Source organism: Armigeres subalbatus, chromosome 3 (assembly GCF_024139115.2).
Source record: "Armigeres subalbatus isolate Guangzhou_Male chromosome 3, GZ_Asu_2, whole genome shotgun sequence".
NCBI classification, from domain to species: Eukaryota; Metazoa; Arthropoda; class Insecta; order Diptera; family Culicidae; genus Armigeres; species Armigeres subalbatus.
Window position 1 is genome coordinate 158,029,403 of NC_085141.1, and position 22,669 is coordinate 158,052,071.

Genomic DNA, 22,669 nt, shown 5'->3' on the forward strand with positions numbered 1-22,669 from the left:
TAATCCTCGAATTTTCTGCGAAACTGCTAACTCAGGATACAAGAAATCATCATTTGTATTCTATAAGATCAACTTCTCCATTTTTGAGACATGGTCTAGCAAATCCGGATCTCCGGTAACCAGGTAATCCGGACCGGTCCTATGTGTCATGGATCGGATAGAGGATGAATTTCTTAATCCATTGCAAACGGAATCGTCCAAATCGGTTGAAAACAGACGAAGTTATGGTCATACCAAAACGTGGGTACCCAGGTAACCTGTCGTTACGTTACGGGGAAAAAATATTCAGAAGCCTCCCCTTACTGGATTTCCATTTTCATACCACCCAAACCTTAATTTTGCCGAGTATGAAGATGTCACGGAGTTTCAATTTCCTGCGATGTTTAGAACCCTAAAAAAATTCACTTGAAAACGAAAAAGGTACCCGGGTACCCTGTCGGTAACAAAGGATTAATTACCAAATGTGTATTTTACATTCTGAAAATTATCTCCCGCATGAAGAAGAGCAATGGCTATAACTATGCGATATTCTTCAGTTTACAGTGCAAATAATCTATTCATTCTACAATAGGTCAACAGGATTTGCGTTTTGTTATTTTCAAACTTCGCATAAGATTTTCAGATAAATAAAGTGCTTAACACATATATTTTCTATTTTGTTCTGTTACAAATTAAAAAACACTGTGCATCGCTGAATAAAAACGTTTCTTCTAAAGTATTTATTTATGTAATAATTTGTGTTCTAAAAAGTGAAAGGTTTATTCATACGAAAAGTGAATAAAGATTTGCTTATCCTTACCACCAAAAACATTTGGTACAAAAGAAAGCTAATGGAGAACAAGACAACAGCCAAATAAACAGGCTGTTGTCTTGTTTTCATATCTGCCAGCATTATAATCCCTTTCTTGTTGCAATAATAAAGTCCGACATGCAACCAATCTCCATTCATGATCTGACAATACTAATTCTCAGGAATGATATGATCAGTATATCCTCTTTTCTTTCTTTTCTTTTATTTAGTTTACAGTCAGTAAATGTAGATCAGTATATCTACATTCCTCAAATTAGTTTCGTTCGACAGTAGAAAACAGAATAGGTCCCACTTGCCCCGTTTGAAGGGGTAAATGGGTCCTGAAGATAAATTTATTTCTTGCACTACCAATATTTTTGTAATTGAATAAAAGGCTTCCAACACCTTCAACAATAGAAGCATATAATGGTGTATCAGTGGTTAATGTTCTGAAATAGGTAACCTGTTTTCTAAGTATTTATTTATTTATTACCAGACTAAGGCCGGAGTGGCCTGTTCTGCACATAAAAGACTTCTCCATTCGGCTCGGTCCATGGCTGCACTTCGCCAACCACGCAGTCTACGGAGGGTCCGCAAATCGTCCTCCACCTGATCTATCCACCTTGCCCGCTGTGCACCTCGTCTTCTTGTTCCCGTTGGATCGTTGTCGAAAACCATTTTCACCGAATTACTGTCCAACATTCTGGCTACGTGCCCGGCCCACCGCAGTCTTCCGATTTTCGCGGTGTGAACGATGGATGGTTCTCCCAACAGCTGATGCAACTCGTGGTTCATTCGCCTCCTCCACGTACCGTCCGCCATCTGTACCCCACCATAGATGGTACGCAGCACTTTCCCTTCGAAAACTTCCAGTGCGCGTTGGTCCTCCACGAGCATCGTCCAGGTCTCGTGCCCGTAGAGAACTACCGGTCTAATAAGCGTTTTGTAGATAGTCAGTTTGGTACGGCGGCGAACTCTATTCGATCGGAGTGTTTTGCGGAGTCCAAAGTACGTACGATTTCCTGCCATGATGCTTCTCCGAATTTCTCTGCTGGTATCGTTATGACCAGTGAGCCCAAGTACACGAATTCTTCAACCACCTCGATTTCGTCACCACCGATATAAACTCGTGGTGGGTGGCTTACATTAACCTCTCATGAGCCTCTTCCTATCATGTACTTCTTCTTCGACGTGTTGATGACTAGTCCAATCCGTTTAGCTTCGCTTTTCAGTCTGATGTAGGCTTCCTCCATCCTCTCAAAGTTACGTGCCATGATATCAATGTCGTCGGCGAAACCAAATAACTGGACGGACTTCGTGAAAATCGTACCACTCGTGTCAATCCCTGCCCTTCGTATTACTCCCTCCAAAGCGATGTTGAATAACAGACACGAAAGACCATCACTTTGCCGTAACCCTCTGCGATCTTCTTATACGAACATATATGCTGCATAGTGAAAAAAAAACTCCAAACCACCAACAGAGCACCTCACTTCTCATCGTTTCGTAGAGTAGCAGGCATTAAGCAATATATTTAGAGTGCCCCGCTTCAATCAAAATTAACTCTCATCAACCAGCTGCAAACAATTTATTTCATTCTCGGCTTCTGTCAAAATTTTACACCAACTTCATTCGCGTAATCTAGTAACCCCATTATCGCAAAATTATCAAGTTAACTTACGTTAAATTATCGAACTCCGATAATAATTCAGTTGATTCATCGTTATCGTAGCAACCGATAACGTTGATCACAATCAACTTTATCGGCGATAACGATAAATTAACGATTAACAACCCTGGACTCGAGAATGCCCCTGATACTCGAACTACGCACAACACTCGATCCATCGTCGCCTTGATCAACCATATCAGTTTATCCGGAAATCCGTTTTCGTGCATTAGCTGCCATAGCTGGTCCCGATCGGTTGTATCATATGCGGCTTTGAAGTCGACAAATAGATGATGTGTGGGCACGTTGTATTCGCGGCATTTCTGCAATACCTAATGTACAGCGAACACCTGGTCTGTGGCAGAGCGTTCACCCATAAATCCCGCCTGATACTGCGCCACGAACTGTCTTGCAATTGGTGTTAGTCGGCGGCATAAAATTTGGGAGAGTACCTTGAAGGCGCCCTTTTTGTGAATGGGGCACAGGATACCTTCCATCAACTCCTGCGGCAGAACCTCATCCTTCCAAACCTTGGTAATTACCCAGTGCAGCGCTCTAGCCAGTGCCTCACTACCGTGTTTAAACAGCTCTCCTGGTAGTTGGTCAACCCCAGGGGCTTTGTTGGTTTTCAGCCGGCCGATCTCCTCCTGGATTTCCTGGAGATTCGGAGCCGGAAGTCGTATGTCCTGCGCGCGTGCTCCTAAGTTCATTTCCATACCGCCACCATTGTCTGCCACATCAGGTGCTCTTCGTAGTGCTGCCGGCACCTTTGAATCACCTCACGCTCGTTTGACACAAGGCTCCCGTTTATGTCCTTAAGGACTCCTTACACATTTCAGTCTGTGGCACGTGGCCCTTACGTGAACGGTTTAACTTCTCATAGAACTTTCGTGCGTTATTAGCGCGGTACAGTTGCTCCGTCTCTTCATGGTCTCGATCTTCCTGCTGGCGCTTTTTTCATCCGGAAAATCGAGTTTTGTCTGTTCCGCGCCCGTTCCTCGTTCGCCCTCGTGCGGTGTTGCAGCAAACTCACCCATGCTGCATTCTTCTCCTCAACTAACTGCTCACATTCGCCGTCATACCAGTCGTTTCTCTGATCCGGGCCCACCGTGCCAAGTGCAGCGGTTGCGGTTCTTCCAATGGCGGATCGAGTATCTCTCCAGCCATCTACAAGAGATGCTGCGTCTAGCTGCTCTTCCGTTGGGATTGCCATTTCTAGCTGCCGCGCGTAGTCTTGGGCTAGTCTACCGTCTTGTAACCGCCCAATGTTTAGCCGCTGCGGACGACTCCGACGCGTGTTGTACACCGTCGAGAGTTTTGAGCGCAGACATACTGCAATGAGGTAGTGGTCGGATTCAATATTCGCACTGCGGTAAGTGCGGACGTTCGTGATGTCGAAGAAGAATTTGCCGTCGATTAGAACGTGGTCCGTTTTTAGCGGTCGTCATGACGCGCTTTGTGATTTTCCAAACCACAAACCGTTTTCCAACGGTCCGTTTACCAGCGTTCTTGCAGACGCGCTTTGTGTTTTTCCAAACCACAATCCGTTTTCCAGCGGTCGTCCCGACACGCTTTATGATTTTCCAAACCACAATTCGTTTTCCAGCGGTCGTCCCGACGCGCTTTGTGATTTTCCAAACCACAATCCATTTTCCAGCGATCTTCCAGACGCACTTTGTGATTTTTCAAACCACAATCTGTTTTCCGGTCATCCCGATGCGTTTTGTGATTTTCCAAATCAAAATTTGTTTTCCAGCGGTCGTCCCGACCCGCTTTATGATTTTCCAAACCACAATTCGTTTTCCAGCTGTCGTCCCGACGATTTTCCAAACCACAATCCATTTGGGATTGGGATTGTTTGGGATTGTTCAAATCACAATTGAGATTTTTCATAACACAAACCGTTTTCAGCGATCGTCCTGACGCGCTTTGTGATTTTTAAAACCACAATCCGTTTTCTAGTGGTCTCCCAGACGCGCTTTGCGATTGTCATTGAGTCGTTTTCGAGATCGAATCGAAAGCCGTAATGCCAAACATGTTCGACTGGATAGAATTACGTTCGAATCAAGATGCGCAATCCCACCCCAGGACTCGGGCTTGTGCGCTTTGAGCGGCACACGGTCGCTTTGGCGAAGCCTACTTGCGGATACATGCAGCTTTTTATAGAGGTTTAACAGGGCCCACTGTCAAACCCCACCACATCCTAGGCAGGCACCACAACTCGCAGATGGCCTGGGAAGGGATCGTCTAGCCCTTGGACATAGTCCCTGCTGCCCGGAGGTCCGCCATCATGAGTCGTTATTAGAATTGGTTTCATCTTTCCATCTGCGGACTTTAACGTCGAAATAAAAGTTGACTGGTGTATCAAGTACCCTTCAGAAATTCTTTCGGATAATACTTCAGAAAGTTTGTGACATTCTTTTGGATTTTTTAAAGAATTCGTTCGTAAATTTCTTTAGGAAAACTTTAAGAAACACATCAAGGAAATATTACGAAAATTCCTTCAGAAATCCCTTAGAAAATTCCTTTCTTCTGAATGCTTTTGAATCATTTGAGGACTCCTTTGAATATTCTTGAGAAATTCTTTCAGAAATATCTTCGTGAAATCCTCCGGAAACTCCATGGGCAGTTCCTCCAGAAGCTCATTTGAAATTCCTTCGAACATTTCTTTTAAAATTTCTTCGTAATTTATTCAAAATTTTTAAGAAATTTCTTCAGGTATCTCAGGACTAGCATTGTATTGGATCACTTACGGAGTCCCGCCGCTCCCGGAAGGTTAATTCCGCCGAAAATTCCTTTGGAAATTCTTTTATAAATTCCATCAGGAATTTAATCAGATTTTTTTTTCTGAATTCCTAAGGGAGATTGTTCCAGGTATTCCTTTGGAAATTCCTCCAGTAACTTTCTCTGAAATTCGTTCGGATATTCCTACAACTCTTCTAGAAATTCTATTTGGCGAATATATTCCAATTTCTTCTTCTTCCTCTATGGCTCTACATTCCAACCGGAACTTGGCCTGCTTTTCAACTTAGTATCCTATTAGCATTTCCTGAGTTATTAATTGAAAGCTTTCTATGCCCAACATTGCATGAGTATGTATGTATCTTGTGTGGCAAGTACAATGGATACACTATACCCAGGGACTTGAGAATGTTTTCCACCCGAAAACATACAGACTCATATCGTGAGTTAGAATCGCATCACTAGAATCATATCTTTGAACCACCCTAACTTTTAGTAACTGTAGATCTATAGTTATCGACGATCAAAAACAGGTGATTCGACAATTATTCATTATTACTCCAAGTATACTGTTTTCAGGTGTAGATTAATCAAGGGATTCATTTCAAACGGGCGATATTGAGTTTGACCTTGAATGTCGGATCGTTAATTCATTGATGCATAGAAACCATTTCAATTGTGGGGTGATTGGTAAAAAGATTCGACTCTATTACGTCTGTTGTTCACATCACAAGTTCAAAATGATTTAGGTATGAAGGGCTTGGAAAAAAAATTACAAAAGATGGCTTTTTATTGCAAGGCACAAACTACAATTTTTTTGAAATATATATTTGAAAACTCGTTGACATTGTGAAGAATGAAATTTCTTTATCGTAGGGAGCAGTAATGATACATTGTAATTCACGGCTGAACTACTTCAAATTAATCAACTTTCCGGCAGGTGGTGTCCAGGCGCTATATCGCGATGTTCACACCAAATAGTTGTTGCCCTCGTCATATGGCTATTTACAACAAAATGTGCATTTCGTGAAACGATGCTCATCGAAATGAAAAAGCTACATGCCACTCACATCGTTGATCATCATCGAATCAACACTTCCCGCACTTTTACACATGATGCACTGTTAGTACTATAAGCATTCATGCATATGTACCAGTAGTGTGCGGTTTGTGAAAAGCATGCAAATCTCCACTTTAGACAAACGGGCAAACGTGTACGGAGTTATAGCCATTCGGTAAAATCTCCCTACTGGAACCTGACTGAACTGAATTCGCGAAGACCTGCAGCCATATCGTCCGTCATGCGTCGTCGCTGTCAGTCGGTTTGGAACCCGCACTCCGTCCACCCCCACATGCCTTGCGGAAAGTGTGAGTGCATAATAATCTTCAATTATTCATTATACACATGGTACTTAACGACTCACGGTTCGTGACCACAGCGAACCACCACCACATGAATCAGAAATCCCCACAAGTGTAGTGGAACGCTGAATATACTCCAATGATGGTACACTTCGTTGAGAAATGCATGATTTTGGACAATATTCATCTGCGGTCCTGTGTCTAGACTGGATCAAAGTTTTATCATATTTTTGTTTATAATCTGTTTGTTTATCATCTTTTTGCAGCGTTGAACAAACAGAAAATATACTGTGAATCCTGTAGAATTCTTGTCAACTATCCGTAATGTAAGATCAACATTTGAAAATACCTTAAAATGTAAAAAAGTCGTCGTTATTAAAATGTTTTACGCTTGTTCGCCCTCCTTAGCCGTGTGGTAAGATGAGCGGCTACAAAGTAAGACCATGCTGAGAGTGGCTTGGTTCCATTTCCGGTGCCGGTCCAGACAATTTTCGGATTGGAAATTGTCTCGACTTCCCTGGGCATAAGAGTATCATCGTGTTAGCCTCATGATATATGAATGCAGAAATGGTAACTTAGCTTGAAAACCTCATAGTTAATAACTGTGGAAGTGCTTAATGAACACTAAGCTGCGAGGTGGCAATGTTCCAGTGCGGGATGTAATGCCAATGAAGAAGAAGAAGCTTGTTCGCAATCTTCGGAACTCTCACTCATATTTATAAAAAAAAACCGGACAAGTACCAAAAAGTGTTACTTTTCGTTACATCTTTTACTATTCGTACTCACTATGTGATTAGATTATGCATTTCCTTCGACGTCTATCACTATCGTTTGAAAATAAATTCTGTTAGTCCTGATTGAACCACAAAGGACAAATCGTTATAGATTTCAAAGGATCGGCAACACCTTCCACAGGCATCGTTTCTGGTTGTGCTGTGCACCAGTCTAAATAGATAGTCACTTCTGTATTAATATAGTGCTTGAGTCAACACTCGGCGGAGGTGCAGTGGTACGGATGAAACATAATTTCGGTGATTCGGTGTATCCATCCACCCGATGATAAGCACATAATTTCGTGCTCAGTAAGTACTCGAGCCAAAAGTTTGCAAACTTCAAATGGATGGATTTGGACAGTGTTTTTTTTTGTGATGTTAATTTCCAGCAAACATGAGTGCGCACAAAGGGGTGAATGCATAGTTTTCAGTTTGCTTTCTTTGTTTTTTTTTGGTAACATCAGCTTCGTGACTAACTATCCATTGTACACTGATTAACTGAGTAATATAATAAAGCGCTTCTGTCATACTGATGTACACCGCCGTATCACGTTACACGGCATGCTCGGTCACTGCAATGCCTTCGGACATAGTTTTTGGACATTTTGGGAACCTCTGCATATATACACCTTCAGTCTTTGTGACGAGCAACAAACCATCCGGGAGGGACTTTCTCTTTCCATTGCATTATTAATGTGACGGCAGTTGGTGTATTACCATGTTCTCATTCTGAAGCCTTTTAAACGTGACTGTGGTAGCATGGTTATATAATAAGGTGTACGCGTTTGAAATTAACTTTTCACCCGGTCTGTGTGGGGCTGTTTTCCGAGTTCATTATCTATAATTACAGAGCCGAATCGAACAAGCCTGTCATACATATGCCCTAAGTTGGTTCAATAAACTTCCTTTTCACTTAGTTCCCACGAAATCGGATAACATTATTTGGAAAAACACACTAGACCAGTCCTGGTGTCGAATCGAGTTGGACCCTAAACAAATCTGATACGACGGCCCTGGCTCAAGGGGTATGTATAGCATAGCATAGCATAGCATAGTTACGGTGTACTTCGTAGATTGGACACTAGTGATACTCATGTTTTTCTTTTGAAATCCTTATTCAGATTGCTATCCAGAAATCAAGGTGTGTTTGGACCTTGATTTCAATCTAGGATAAAAATCACAAAAGCATGAGGATTACTACTCCTGGCGACGACCATCTTCACCGTAACTTGGGAAGGGAAGGAAGTGTTGATGTAGTACTTACTTAACGAGAGGCCCCCGACTCAGCGACACCCTCATAAGTACCACGGAGTGGGACATCGGGGAAGGTATTCGTTGGGTCAGGATTTGCCTGTAGCTGACAATGTGACCGTGGTAGATCTTACACCGTAACACACCACTCAAAGGTGTCTACCCAGCGTTACGGGACCTGGCTCAAGGGGTATGTGAAGACCCAATAAGCCACCTATTGACTGAGTAGTGATTGGGTGGTAGCCAGTGTTGTAAAACGTCATCTGCATGTCATTTGACTAATCTCTCCATAATGTCACGTGTCATTTGATATAATGTTATTTAAATTACATGTTTACGGGTTTACTGCAATTCCGTTGGCCATAAGCCATTTATTCATCCTTTCGTCTGGGCTCTGGGGTCAATATGGCTCCAGGCCATGGCTGAATGGCTCCCAATTATTTTAGTTTCAACCGATTCTCCTAATTTTTGGTAGTTAGGTAAAACTCTGAGATCTGTTCCCGTAGGTGCAAATCGCTTGAAAAATCTTTAAAATAAGCGTTACAGTATACTTTTATTTAAAAAAAACACTTACGTTGTATGTGCTCTGGGGTCATATTGATCCCAAATTAACTTTATTGTTTGGCCAATTTCGGATTTGTTGGGCTGTTTCGAAAGATAATTTTATCATCTTTCAGTTATTAACCTATGTTACGTTATCTAAGATTGACCATAGGTGGGCGGGTACCTCGCGAGAAGAGATTTTTACAGTAATTTCCCGATTGTATCACCCCCTGGTATATTTGGGGGTGATAAAATAGATAATGTGTTAAAATCGGGAAAAAAATATCTTGAATTTTTTAATTTGTTTATCAAATACGAATCAGTTTATGCCTTACGAAGGTAAAATTCGTCAATGGAAGACATCATTTCTTGCCGAAAAGGCTTACAGAATTTTTGATAGATACTCAGAAATGACTCATAATAGTTCAAAATTTTTTGGTGTGACAAACTCGGGTCGAAAACGTGATAAAATCAGGGAGTGACAAAATTGGCTCATTAGTGTATCCGAAAATTCTACTCATTTTTTCAAAAAAGGCGTGTGCTTTGACATGAGGCATTGATTAGTTTAGAATTTGGCCGCTAGGTTGATTAAATTACCCTAGTAACATTTTGGTTTTATACTGGTTTTATAACACTCGTATAGAGTAAATTATGGTCTTCAAGAGCGTTATAAAACTTAAAATGTTACTTGGGTATCTTTCGAACAGTTAAAAAAATCCAAAATTGGACAAACAATAAAAAGGTAAGGGACACCGGGGTAAGTTGACCGGAAATGCCCGAATGCCCCGGTTTTTTTTTCAGCAGACTGCTCGCCTAAACGCATCTTCTGAGTGTCATTCCTGGCAGATTGCAGCTTCTCAAAGTACTCCCTGCCATTGTTTACTTTTCGCCCTTGGCGAAATTCAAGCCAACTTTTTGACATGCCAATGTATAAATAAGTCTCAAAAAATTATTTGGAATAGTTTTTTCTTCAAATTATCACGCTATGTAAACATTCAATGCTAAATAGATTAGAAAACTATTCTCACTGAACAATACATGCTTCGGTGTTTCATTAATTCAATAACGATGACGGCCACGTCCTCACAGTCAATTTAGGATTAGGAGAGGTAAATTAGCTCGACACTCATTGCTACAAGAGACCGAGGAAACCTCTGCATCTCCGTGAGCGTCACGGAGAAAATATGGTTAGATGAGAAGATATTGATATTGAAAACAAAAACAAACGCTCACTCTGTTCCGTAGCTCTGAAGAACCTGAATTTAAAAAGACCCACATTGCTGAAAATAAATTTAATAAATTTCTGTCCCTCTCTTGAGGGATCATGTTTAAGCTGCATGGTTTACTTTTTTTAAAACGCTTTATTATCGTGATTTTTTATATATGTATACAGATAAGTTCAAGACAACATTTTCAAAACGACTTATCTGCTTTTGTAAACAAAGATTCAAACGACGATTTGACGAATCTGAGGCTCTCACGCAAACCAACACCACCAATAGGTAGGTGAAGGTTTCCGCTACCTGTTGATGGTGTTGGTTTGCGTGGGAGAGCTATCAGATTCGTCAAATCGTCGTTTGAATCTTTGTTTACAAAAGCAGATAAGTCGTTTTGAAAATTTTGTCTTGAGTTCATCACGTCTGCATGGTTTACTTTTGAGATTCTTTATCTACTTTTTCTCATTGTGTGCACTTGCTCTCTAAAACCCAGATTGATCCACCTAGTAGTGATGATGTCTTTCTCGCTCATTATAAAATGTATCGAGAAAAGTTATTTAGAGAGGTCAAAACAACATAAATATGAAGCAATTATTGATATTTGACTGTCATATAGACTTTCAAAACATTTGGAATAATTCTTTTTCTTCTTTTTTGGACTTCCAAAATCATTAGTTGTTATCAGTATTTCATTTATTTCTGAGTATAAAATTCTGAACAAAAAATGTGGAAAAATGAGTAGACGAAATCAGGGGTAGTTGTTAAACATGTTGAAAATCGAATCATCATTGTTTTATGTACATATTCGTTTATGGAATGAAAGATTAAGAAGTATCTTGTCGTTCAACATTGTATCAAGTTATAAATCTCGTAATCTAAAATTACTAAAAGAAAAATTATTACTTGCGTCACCATTTAGAAAACCAATAATGTTTAAACGTATGTAGACAAACTTACATATGGATTTTTGACAAACTACATCCTACTTAAATTATTATTAGGGTCTTCTTTACCATCATCGGATAATACTAGACCAACATTTGAAAAAGGCGTAACAGCCAAAATTTAATCCTTCTGATTATTCGTCCACATATAAAGCTATATATGTAGCCGAAGAATCAGAAAGAATAAATTTTGGCTGCTACGTCCTTTTCAAATGTTGGTCTAGAATAGTGAAATAGTAAAAAATTTGATTACTTTTTCCTTAAAACCACAAATGCTATTTAATGATGAAATTTATTCGTTTAACGATAATTTGAACTACGAACAAATTAGCTCAAATCCTATTCACGGTTGCGTATGAGAAGCTAGTGGTAGATAGAAGTGGGTTACGCCAGAAACTGGGCGACTTGATACTTTGAATTGCTCTGATTAAAGCAGAACTCGTCATCTCCTCACTCACATACTAATTTGTTTCTAGAAAGTCGACTATGAATTAGTCCTACAAACGGTTTTAAAAAGGTTTTAAAATTCGACCATCCGAGCTAGCGATCGTTGGATTTTTTTTAATTTGCTTTGACTAGCTTTTGGAATAATATTTCAAAGCTTTAATTATGTACACGGAAATCGAATTGAAGAGTTATGAATATTATTACATATTCGAAAATTCGAGTTTTTGAAACGCATTTTGCATATAAAAAATGTATTTTGGCCATAACTTCTGCGCCCATAGTCCGACATGGCCCTTTTTTAATAGGAAACAATGAAGCATAGTTCCCCGCCCTATACAACTTATTATGAGTAAATAGGTTAATACTAAGACTCCTAGCAATTTTTAATTTTTTTCGAAAAAAACGTGTCTTCGGGCCTCCTATAAAAAGTTTGCGTTTTTTTTTGCAAAAAATAGTATATTGGCCAAAGTCTGGAGTTTAATCAGCCCAATTTTTAAAAATCTTGAGCATCTTTAAGCACTTATCCTTTATCGATGTCTGTATGTGTATATGTGTGCGCAAAAAGTCTAATCCTTTTCGACATTTACCCTGATCTGCTTACAACAAGTTGCATTTAATTAGAAATCCCATTTTTCCATTGAAAATGGGTCGGATCGAACTATGGGATCGAAAATTATGGTCAGAATACTAATTTTAAAATGCGTATAGTAAAAATAAACTGTTGGCACTTATAATAACCCGATTTTCTTGCAACAAGTTGCGTTTGACAAAGATTTTTGAAATGAGTATAACCAAATGTAGAGAATAGGCCTGTTCACAAACAGTGCTATCTCAGACTTTTCTTATGCACACCTTCCATTACGGCACGAACACCGTTAGGTGAATTAACCAGGGTTTCTTAGTTTATCTATCGCCTAAGGCAGCGGTTCTCAACCTTTTTCTTGAGAGGTACCCCTTCGAACTTTTGCATGATTTGAGGTACCCCCTCTCGAAAGTAGGCTTCCAATCCTCCTGAAAAACTTAATTCCGAGCCCTTTTGAAGGGAAGCTCCTTTAAGCTTTTAAGTCCATTTAAAGTAGGCTTCCGCGCCTCTTTATTAGAGGCTTCTGAGCCCCTTGTAGAGAGGCTTCCGAGCCTCTTCAAGGCGATTTTCGAGCCACTTAAAAGGAAGCTTTCATCTTGAAAGAACGCTTCTGAGCCTCTTGATAGTATGCTTCCAAGCCTATTGAAAGAAGAATTCTGAACATCTTGAAGCGAGGCTTCCGAGCCTCTTGAAAGGAGGCTTCCGAACCACTTGATAGTAGACTTCCGAGCCTCTTGAAAGCAGGCTTACGAGCCTCTTGAAAGAAGGCAACCTTACCACTTGAAAGGAGGCTTCCGAACCTCTTGAAAGGAGGCTTCCGAGCCTCTCGAAAGGAGCCTTCCGAGCCTCTCGAAAGGAGCCTTCCGAGCCTCTCGAAAGGAGCCTTCTGATCCTCTTGGAAAAAGGCTTCAGAGCCTTTTGAAAGAAGGCTTCCGAGCCGCTTGAAAGAAGGCTTCCGAGCCGCTTTGAGTCTCTAGAAAGGAGGCTTTTGAGCCTCTAGAAAGGAAGGCTTTAAGTTTCTTGAAAGGAGGCTTCTGAGCCTCTTGAAAGAAGGCTTCCGAGCCTTTTGAAAGAAGGCTTCCGAGCCTCTTGAAAGGAGGCTTCCGAGCCTCTTGAAAGGAGGCTTCCGAGCCTCTTGAAAGGAGGCTAAGCCTCTTGAAAGGAGGCTAAGCCTCTTGAAAGGAGGCTTCCGAGCCTTTTGAAAGGAGGCCTGAGCCTCTTGAAAGGAGGCTTCTGAGCCTCTTGAAAGGAGGCTTCCGAGGCCTCTTGAAAGGAGGCTTCTGAGCCTCTTGAAAGGAGGCTTGAGGCCTCTTGAAAGGAGGCTTCTGAGCCTCTTGAAAGGGAGGCTTCCGAGCCTCTTGAAGGAGGCTTCCTGAGCCTCTTGAAAGGAGGCCTGAGCCTCTTGAAAGGAGGCATCTGAGCCTCTTGAAAGGAGGCTTCCGAGCCTCTTGAAAGGAGGCTTCCGAGCCTCTTGAAAGGAGGCTTCCGAGGCTCTTGAAAGGAGGCTTCCGAGGCTCTTGAAAGGAGGCTTCCGAGGCTCTTGAAAGGAGGCTTCCGAACCTCGTGAAAGAAGGCAGCCTAACCACTTGAAAGGAGGCTTCCGAGCCTCTTGAAAGGAAGCCTTCGAGCTGCTTAGAAGAAGGCTTCCGAGAGGCGTAAAAGAATGCTTCTAATCCTCTTGCAACGAAGCAATCGAGTTTTAGTGAAAATATACGAGAAAGGCAAAAAATCGTTTTGTTCATTCGACGTTTGGTTCGTTTGATCTTTTGTTCCACAGCCCTTCATACATTGTGCAGGTTGTGTCACATGGGATTTATTGATCGCATTACATATTATGTACAAAATAAATTTTTGAAATAGAAAATACACAATTATCAAAACTTTATCAATGAATTTTGATTGAAATTGTAATATGTCCGCCATTACGCCTTTTTGTCCGAGGTACCACCTAGGGCCAGCGAAGGTACCCCCAGGGGTACATGTACCCCAGGTTGAGAACCGCTGGCCTAAGGTATTAAAACAGAAAAAATCCACCTAATTATCATTTAATAATTTAATAATTTAATTAATTTAATAATGGTTTCATTCGTGGATCTACTAATATCTCTATTATTTGTATCGTTACCCTAGTTTGGTTTGACCCTCGAACTATATCGCGTCGCATAGTCTTATAATAAATGTGTACTTTTTCTTCTGAAGTGTTTCGAATAAAAACGATCGTTTGTAATTTAGTTTCGGGTTGCGAGTTTACATTGCATCTCCGATACACATAATCACATAAACGGTCCAGTGCAAGTATAGAAACGATAGAAGCACGATCGAAGCAGTTGAGTTATCAACGAAATATGAAATCTCGCTTAACTTTTCAAAAGGACCTAAGTAACATTTTTTTCATGATTTAATTTGAGTACTGCAATCAAAAGCTTTCATGTTTTTCTGTTGATTGCGCTATTCAAATTAATTCATGAAAAAATGTTACTTAGGACCTTTTGAAAAGTTAAGCGAGAAATCGTTCTAAACATTTTCGCCTTTATGATTCTAAGCTCGAGAGTTGATAAATGCTCATTCGTGATACTGTAAACTAATATCAAAACCCTGAACGGAATTTTGATGCGGATCAAAAGTACCGTTGTGCGTTCATTTGACCAATCAGGAGCTTCTTTGGACATTTTGAAACAAGAATTATAACGCAAATTACTATCAAATTGCACGTTGATAGTTTGATGGCAACTTTCTGTTTTAAATTTGGTATTTTTTTTTTCGTTTAGTTGTTTTAGAAAATCAAAAATCCAAAGTAGCCCCCGGAGTCAAAGGAAGCCTCGCATGACGGTGGCAGACAGATTGAAGGTCATCACAGACAAAACGATTACCTTGTAAACTTCACTTCTTAGTGTTGTGTATTTGCCATTATGTTTCAAGTTCGGATCTCAATACAAGTACATACGTTCAACAGAAAGGTAATACTAAGCTCTTCTACTGCACTTGGTGCTTTTACAAAGCGTGAATATGATTACACATTTACATTTAGTTGGTTTGCGCTTCTTCTGCACACGCACATGGTAATCTTCTCTGTTTTATTTTCTTGTTCTGTTTTGCGTCTGTTTATTGTTCTCGTACACCCAACTGTGCCGAAAGCCTATATCATCACTCTACAAGTCCACAATTCACTATAATGCATCAATCGATTCCGTTCGCCGAATTGATGTAAATTAATGAACATCTTGGAGAAATCTCAAACTGATTTTTACACTTCTCGTACAACAATGTTTCACTTCTAAGAGAACTTTTTATAAGAAGCTCAGAATGTTATGTTCTTGTCGACTCGACGAACTGAGCAAATGTGCCAATAAGCAAAGAAAAAACATTGACCAACGTATCATAAAGTTTTATTCAACCGATTCTCTTGCACTTTGCATTCGACAGGGGACAAAGCCTAGTTATTATTTTCTATTTATTTTGATCATTTTTGATAGCCATTGTATTAAAAAGTTATAAAGTTAATGGTGGCTTGGAAAAAAAATGGTGTCTATACTTTGTGCGAAAAAGGCAATTTGGTTTTTGCACGAATGTTATCCCATTTCAAAAACAGTAATATATGTTATTTTTTATGTTTGTCTTGTTTTAAGCATGAGAAAGGTTGCAGCACTGCTCTAAGTGGATTTAACAAGATTTTCATTTTAACTCAACTTGTTGAGTTGAGTCATGCAACCTACAATAGTTTGTACCAAAAAAGACAAGACCTCTTTCGCAGCACTTAAGCGAAATAAGTTGTATATAAATAAATTACCCCTCAAAATATGTAGGTCTAAGATAAAAACAGAAGAATCGGTGGCGCGTTGGATTTCGGTAACATTGAGACTCAATGGATCCACTAAAGCCTATAACAATAATGAAAAATAAAGCGTTCCATTGTCGCACTATGACGAGACAATAGTCTCCTCGAGACGATGCACCGAGTAATTCAGAAGCTTGAAACCTAGCAGATGTATTATAACTACCCTCCAACTTGCTTTGCAAATTTTGCAACTTCTGCGCACGACTACCGGATACAAGTCGATGTACGCGCGCCTCCTGCTGATATGCTAGTATGTTACTGGCTGTTGCAAGTTGTGTTGTTGGTTTCAGTTTGTTCTGACTGAATGGTCGACTAGCTTCTCATCGTTCTTGATCGGCCGTTTTGCACCGGTCTTATTGTTGTTTGTTCTTAGACCAACCCCTCCAAAAGCCGTCATGATCCGCTTCCTCTACTTCCATTTTGAGCTTTTTTTGCTGTTATGATAATGAATAACATTTTTTGCAGTTGCTCTCGCAATAAACGGTTTGCCTAACATGTTTGATTCTTATGCTAGGCAGTCTCTATTCTAAAAACAAATGATTGCAGCAATAGTAGCTACTTGATGCTGCTGCCACTTACTTACCGGCTAGAGGTTGATTTATAACCATTCGGCTATAAACGGAAAAATATGCCTATTACAATTATTATCATTGTTTTATTGTTGCTTACAAGCTGTTCAGGTTAGATGGCGTGGTTGGAGAAGCAACGCAACTCTATTCAAGCACAGTGGATTGAAACGTGAGAATATTGTGGCATGAAGAGGTCATTCTCTATTTTTGAACTCTGCCCAGTCAATCAGATTGAATATAACTGAATTTTCTTGTTACCAAGTTCGTAAAGCAAATCTGAATGAAAGGATCAAACTAGAGCAATGATCAACATCTACATTTGGGTTGGACATACCTATCGCAACTAATATAAATAACCGTGCTCGGAAATTTTCAGAACCTTAAAATAAAATCATTTATTGACGATCTATAACTCCGTAAGACAGATCGATGATATTTATTTCGAAATTTCAAAAGCGTTTGAAAGAGATATTCGGTGATTAAAATCGTATTTAATTTATCCTCTTACAAATTTATTGTCAAAGTACTCGAGCAGAGCTTAATAGCAAATCGATAAATAATTTTGTTGTTTTTTTTTATTTATTTTTTTATCTATTGCATTTATTTGTAAGGGTCAGCCGTGTATAACACTAAAGGAGTCGAGACTCTTTATAATATTCACAATCTATATCATTATTATCAACTATTAATAACGGGAATGGGACATGGACGAGAACAGCTTCCCTGGGAAGCTTACCAGACTGATCAAAGCAACGGTGGATGGTGTGCAAAACTGTGTGAAGATTTCGGGCGAACACTCCAGTTCACACTTTCGTGCCTGTTGTTCAACATTGCGCTAGAAGGTGTCATGCGGAGAGCCGGGTGTAACAGCCGGGGTACGATTTTCAACAGATCCAGTCAGTTTATTTGCTTCGCGGATGACATGGACATTGTCGGCCGAACATTTGCAAAGGTGGCAGAACTGTACACCCGCCTGAAACGTGAAGCAACAAAAGTTGGACTGGTGGTGAATGCGTCAAAGATAAAGTACATGCTTGTGGGCGGAACCGAGCACGACAGGGCCCGCCTGGGAAGCAGTGTTACAATAAACGGGGATACCTTCCCGACTAGGAGAGCATAACAAAGATTTAGCACAATTTTAACATATTGTGATATTTATAACTTATTTTGATACAATTTTGTTCTTGGTAGCCATTATCTTTCAAATGTTGTAACAGGATTTTATCAAAATATGATTGAAAAAATAGTTAACACCAAATGGCCTAACAGTAGGCAATTAAAATAGATGTAGCAAAGTCTCCCAGCCATATCACAACGCTGATATAAATTGAAAAGGTTGCCTAATTTGGAATGTTGTTAGTTTCAATAAAACAAAAACAAAAAATTCTGATTGTTGATCACAATCTGGAGACATATCACGAACTGTAAAAATTTCCAACTGCACAGTAAACAATATATTTTGTATCTGATTCTGTTATAAATTTCCAACAAAATATGCTATTTTTATGATAAAATTGTAACTAAATTTGATAGTTTTTTGTTTCATATAATGTAATTTTTTATAGAAATTTAGATATTTTAACAACATTGTGCACCATGTTTCTAACAAATTTTGTTATAAAAACTTAGTATAACATAATAACATATGTTGATATAACTTTGATATGACCTTCTAGTCGGGTTCGAGGTGGTCGAGGAATTCGTCTACCTCGGATCCTTGCTAACGGCTGACAACAACGTTAGTCGTGAAATACGAAGGCGCATCATCTGTGGAAGTCGGGCCTACTACGGGCTCCAGAAGAAACTGCGGTCGAGAAAGATTCGCCACCGCATCAAATGTGTGGGTACAAGACGCTAATAAGACCGGTTGTCCTCTATGGACATGAAACATAGACAATGCTCGAGGAGGACTTGCAAGCACTCGGAGTATTCGAGAGACGGGTGCTTAGGACCATCTTTGGCGGTGTGCAAGAAGACGGTGTGTGGCGGCGAAGAATGAACCATGAGCTCGCCCAACTCTACGGCGAACCCAGTATCCAGAAGGTAGCTAAAGCCGGAAGGGTACGATGGGCAGGACATGTTGCAAGAATGCCGGACAGCAACCCTGCAAAGATGGTGTTCGCTTCTGATCCGGCAGGTACGAGACGGCGTGGAGCGCAGCGAGCGAGATGGGCAGACCAGGTGCAGAACGACTTGGCGAGCGTGGGGCGTATCCGAGGATGGAGAGATGCGGCCTCGAACCGTGTATTGTGGCGTCAAATTGTTGATTCAGTGTTATCTGTTTAGATGTAAACTAAATAAATAAAATGAAGGGACAAAGACCAAGATACTCGTGGCGACTCAAGGTTAGATTGCGTAATTTTAGAATGGACGGGGTTGGAATTTAGGTTTTGGGGTATTTCAGCAGCTTCCGGGTATTTGACATCATTAACGGTGCAGCGTAGCGTCGTGCTCGAGTCGAAGTTCGGCAGGTAGCTGCATCTGGATTTCCAGATCTCCATGGTACACGGAACAATAAGACGCGATCCCCCAAAACACCTTGTACCTCCATGTAGAGTTGTTTTCCTCGGGCCACAAGAGTATCCAATATTTGCTCTCTGGAGGCGTCATCTTCCGAGCAATACCAAACTACGTGATCGATGTTATCGTACCGGCTCCGCATCTACATAAGTTGCTTTCGACAAGGTTTATTCTGTGGAGATGTGCGTTGTTTAGTGAATAGTGTTTAGACATAAGTCTCGACATCAAGCGAATGAAGCCTCGGCTCAAGTCTTCACCTCTGAACCACGCTCGCGCAAAAACTTTAGGGACTATGAAAAATAGCCACCGCCAAGTTCATTGTGTGACCAATTCATTTGCCAATTTTAAAGAGTATTATGACGGACTATTGCATGAGTATGTATCTTGTGTGGCAAGTACAATGAATACACTATGCCCAGGGTGTCGAGGAAGTTTCCAACCCGAAAACATCCTAGACCGGACCGAGAATCGAACTCGACTTGTTAATGTTGATGACTAGTCCAAACCGTTTATCTTCCCTTTTCAGTCTGATATAGGCTTCTTCCATCTTCTCAATATTACATGCCAACAATGTCGTCGGCGAAACCAAATAGCTGAACGGACTTCATGAAAACCGCACCACTCGTGTCAATCCCTGCCCTTCGTATTACTCCCTCCAAAGCGATGTTGAATAGCAGGCACGAAAGACCATCACCTTGCCGTAACCCTCTGTACGCTTCGAAGGGACTCGATAATGCCCGTGAAATTCTAACTACGCACATCACCCGATCCATTGTCGCCTTGATCAACCCTATCAGTTTATCCAGAAATTCGTTTTAGGAGTCGTACACTAATTACGTAAGCAGTTATGGGAGGAGGGGGTCTGTCAAGTTCTTACGCTCCATATAAACAAAAAAACAAATTTGTATGGGAAAAATCTTACATGGGGGGCAGGTGGTTCGAAAATCCCGTAAAATATGCTTACGTAATTAGTGTACGACCTCTAACGGCGAACACCTGGTCCATGGTAGAGCGTTCACCCATAAATCACGTCTGATACCGCCCCACGAAATTTCTTGCAATTGGTGTTAGTCGGCGGTTGAACAATGTGATTGCGCAGTAGTTGCTAAAATCCAGCTTATCGCCCTTTTTGTAGATGGGACACACGACATCTCCTGCGACAGAACCTCGCACCGGTTCTAGTTATTGTTGTTGAATATAGTCTTATTTCCTTTTTTGTTTAAAACACCATATTTATTAAATTTTGTATGAGCGCGGGCCAAAAAAAGGTAACAGTTGAATATGTTTTAGAAATGCGTTTAAAGCAAATCTTTCAATTTTTCATAACTTATTTGTGACCAAGGTTTAATTTGCTAACTGTTCTATAAACGGCCTCTCCTTTTAGAAGTCAAAGCATATTGAAAACGTTGAATGTGCAACGTAATGTAGCTGTCAATGTGTGTCATATCGTTTTGATTAAAAACTTTTAAAGTTTTGCGGTCCGATAAATGCAAAACTGTTGCAACTACCGTATTGCAGTTAAAAAGTATTTCGCTAGGGCTAGAATATTATTTTTAGTAACGATATCAATGGTATCAAATCTTAGGAATTATTTTCTGAATAACCTAAATAACATTTTCTAAATTACCTAACAAAAGTAGATACGTTTATTGAGAATTAATTAGGTCTAATCTGATTAAAGATTCCACCTTCAGGAATATGACCACGATTTTTTTTCCAATATATTTCCAAACGGATGTTACAGACTTAGAAAACCAAGAAACCGGCGAAAAATTTTCTCGAAATGTGAGGCTACCTTGATCACGATATTCATATTTTAGAGCACTGTTTAGTATCGAGTCATTCAACGTTACTGTCGGATCTATTACTATCGATATACTTCGATATATATCGATAACACTCTAAAGGCCACCTTCAACTGGAGTAAATTGGTCCAGTCAATCACGCAGCAGGAAATACATGGAAGCAAAATCTGCGGACAAGATTCCCAGGGTATAAGGCTTGGGTAAAACAAGATACAAAGATAGGCATATTTTTATATTGACTTCTATAATCCATATGATTGCTTTACAAAACATTTGCTTTAGTCAAAATTATAAATTTTGAAAATCTAATAATTTCGTTGAAAATGTTCATTGAGGAATAGCTAATTATGTATTCTATTTTCCTTTATTTCGCGGGACATTATTCAGCAATAAGTTAAATGCGGGACGTTTCGCGGGACGCTTTGCAGTGCGGGACAAATAGTGAAAATGCGACGAAATGGACGTCTGGTCACATTACCATATTTACATTATAAGCGAAGTGCCAATGGCCCATCAACTTTATTAGTGGAATGGCTTCACCTACAATAAGATGAGTTCAGTGCTATCCACCATAGTTTTATTGTTTTAATATGGCCAATCTGCTTAAAAAACTATTATTTGTTTTGTTGTCAATATTGATGCTCTAATACCGCGCAAATTCAAACTTCGGACGCTTAACCCTTTTCTTCCCATGGTAGCTGTCCATCACATTTTGCACTTTCCAACATTCGTCGAATTGTTTCAACAACATAAAGCAGTATTTGGCAAAACTTTATGGTTCCAGACTGCTAATATAATCAATTTTGTGTAAAAATAGTAAAACGAATGAAAACAATCAAGTAAGTATTGATTTACTTTTTTTTCGTTTTCAACTAATTTAAGCTATACCAAAAAACGTTTGTTCTAGCATTTTTTCATACACTGAGGATACTGGTCGTAAGAACATTATACGATTCTCTTTTGAAATTTCGCTACAAGAAAATGTATTGATTTTCATACGATTCTCTAATGGAATGCATTTCATACGACAATCTTATGAAATATTTTCAGTTTGTTCAAAAAAAGTGTAACCTGGTTTCGAATCATGGACGTCGTGGTTAGGAGGCGTGCGTTCACACCACACGTCCACCGACGCTTCGATAAACTGTCTCGTTGGATACCCAATAAAGAGTTAGAATTGATCGAAAAAAGATCCTACGATTTTCATAGTTCAATTCGTATGAAACATTCTCATAAGTTTGGTCGTATGAAAATCTTACGGCCAGTATCCTCAGTGTAGGTGATTTCTTCCTATCTCGCTTAACTTTTCAAAAGGACCTAAGTAACATTTTTTTCATGAATTAATTTGAATACCGCAATCAACAGAACAACATGAAAGCTTTTGATTGCAGTACTCAATTCATGAAAAAAATTTTACTTAGGTCCTTTTGAAAAGTTAAGCGAGCTATCTACGAAAAAAGTCATGGGGAAGAGAAGGTTAAGCACTTTCTCATATATAATTAGTCTGTTAACACGCATTTTAAGTCAAACCGCTCAAATTACCATTGCACTTATAAAGTATGGCATTCATTTTTGCACTCCGTGTTTAATGTGCGAGTTATTGCGTAGAATGTTTGTAA

The 22,669-nt window shown here is 39.9% G+C and overlaps 1 protein-coding gene across 10 annotated transcripts in view; it reads left to right on the top strand.

Moving 5' to 3' along the window:
- Positions 1-22,669, top strand: part of LOC134220566 (signal peptide peptidase-like 3) — a 149,900-nt gene that overhangs the window by 89,122 nt on the left and 38,109 nt on the right. The gene's annotated exons all lie outside the window — the stretch shown is intronic.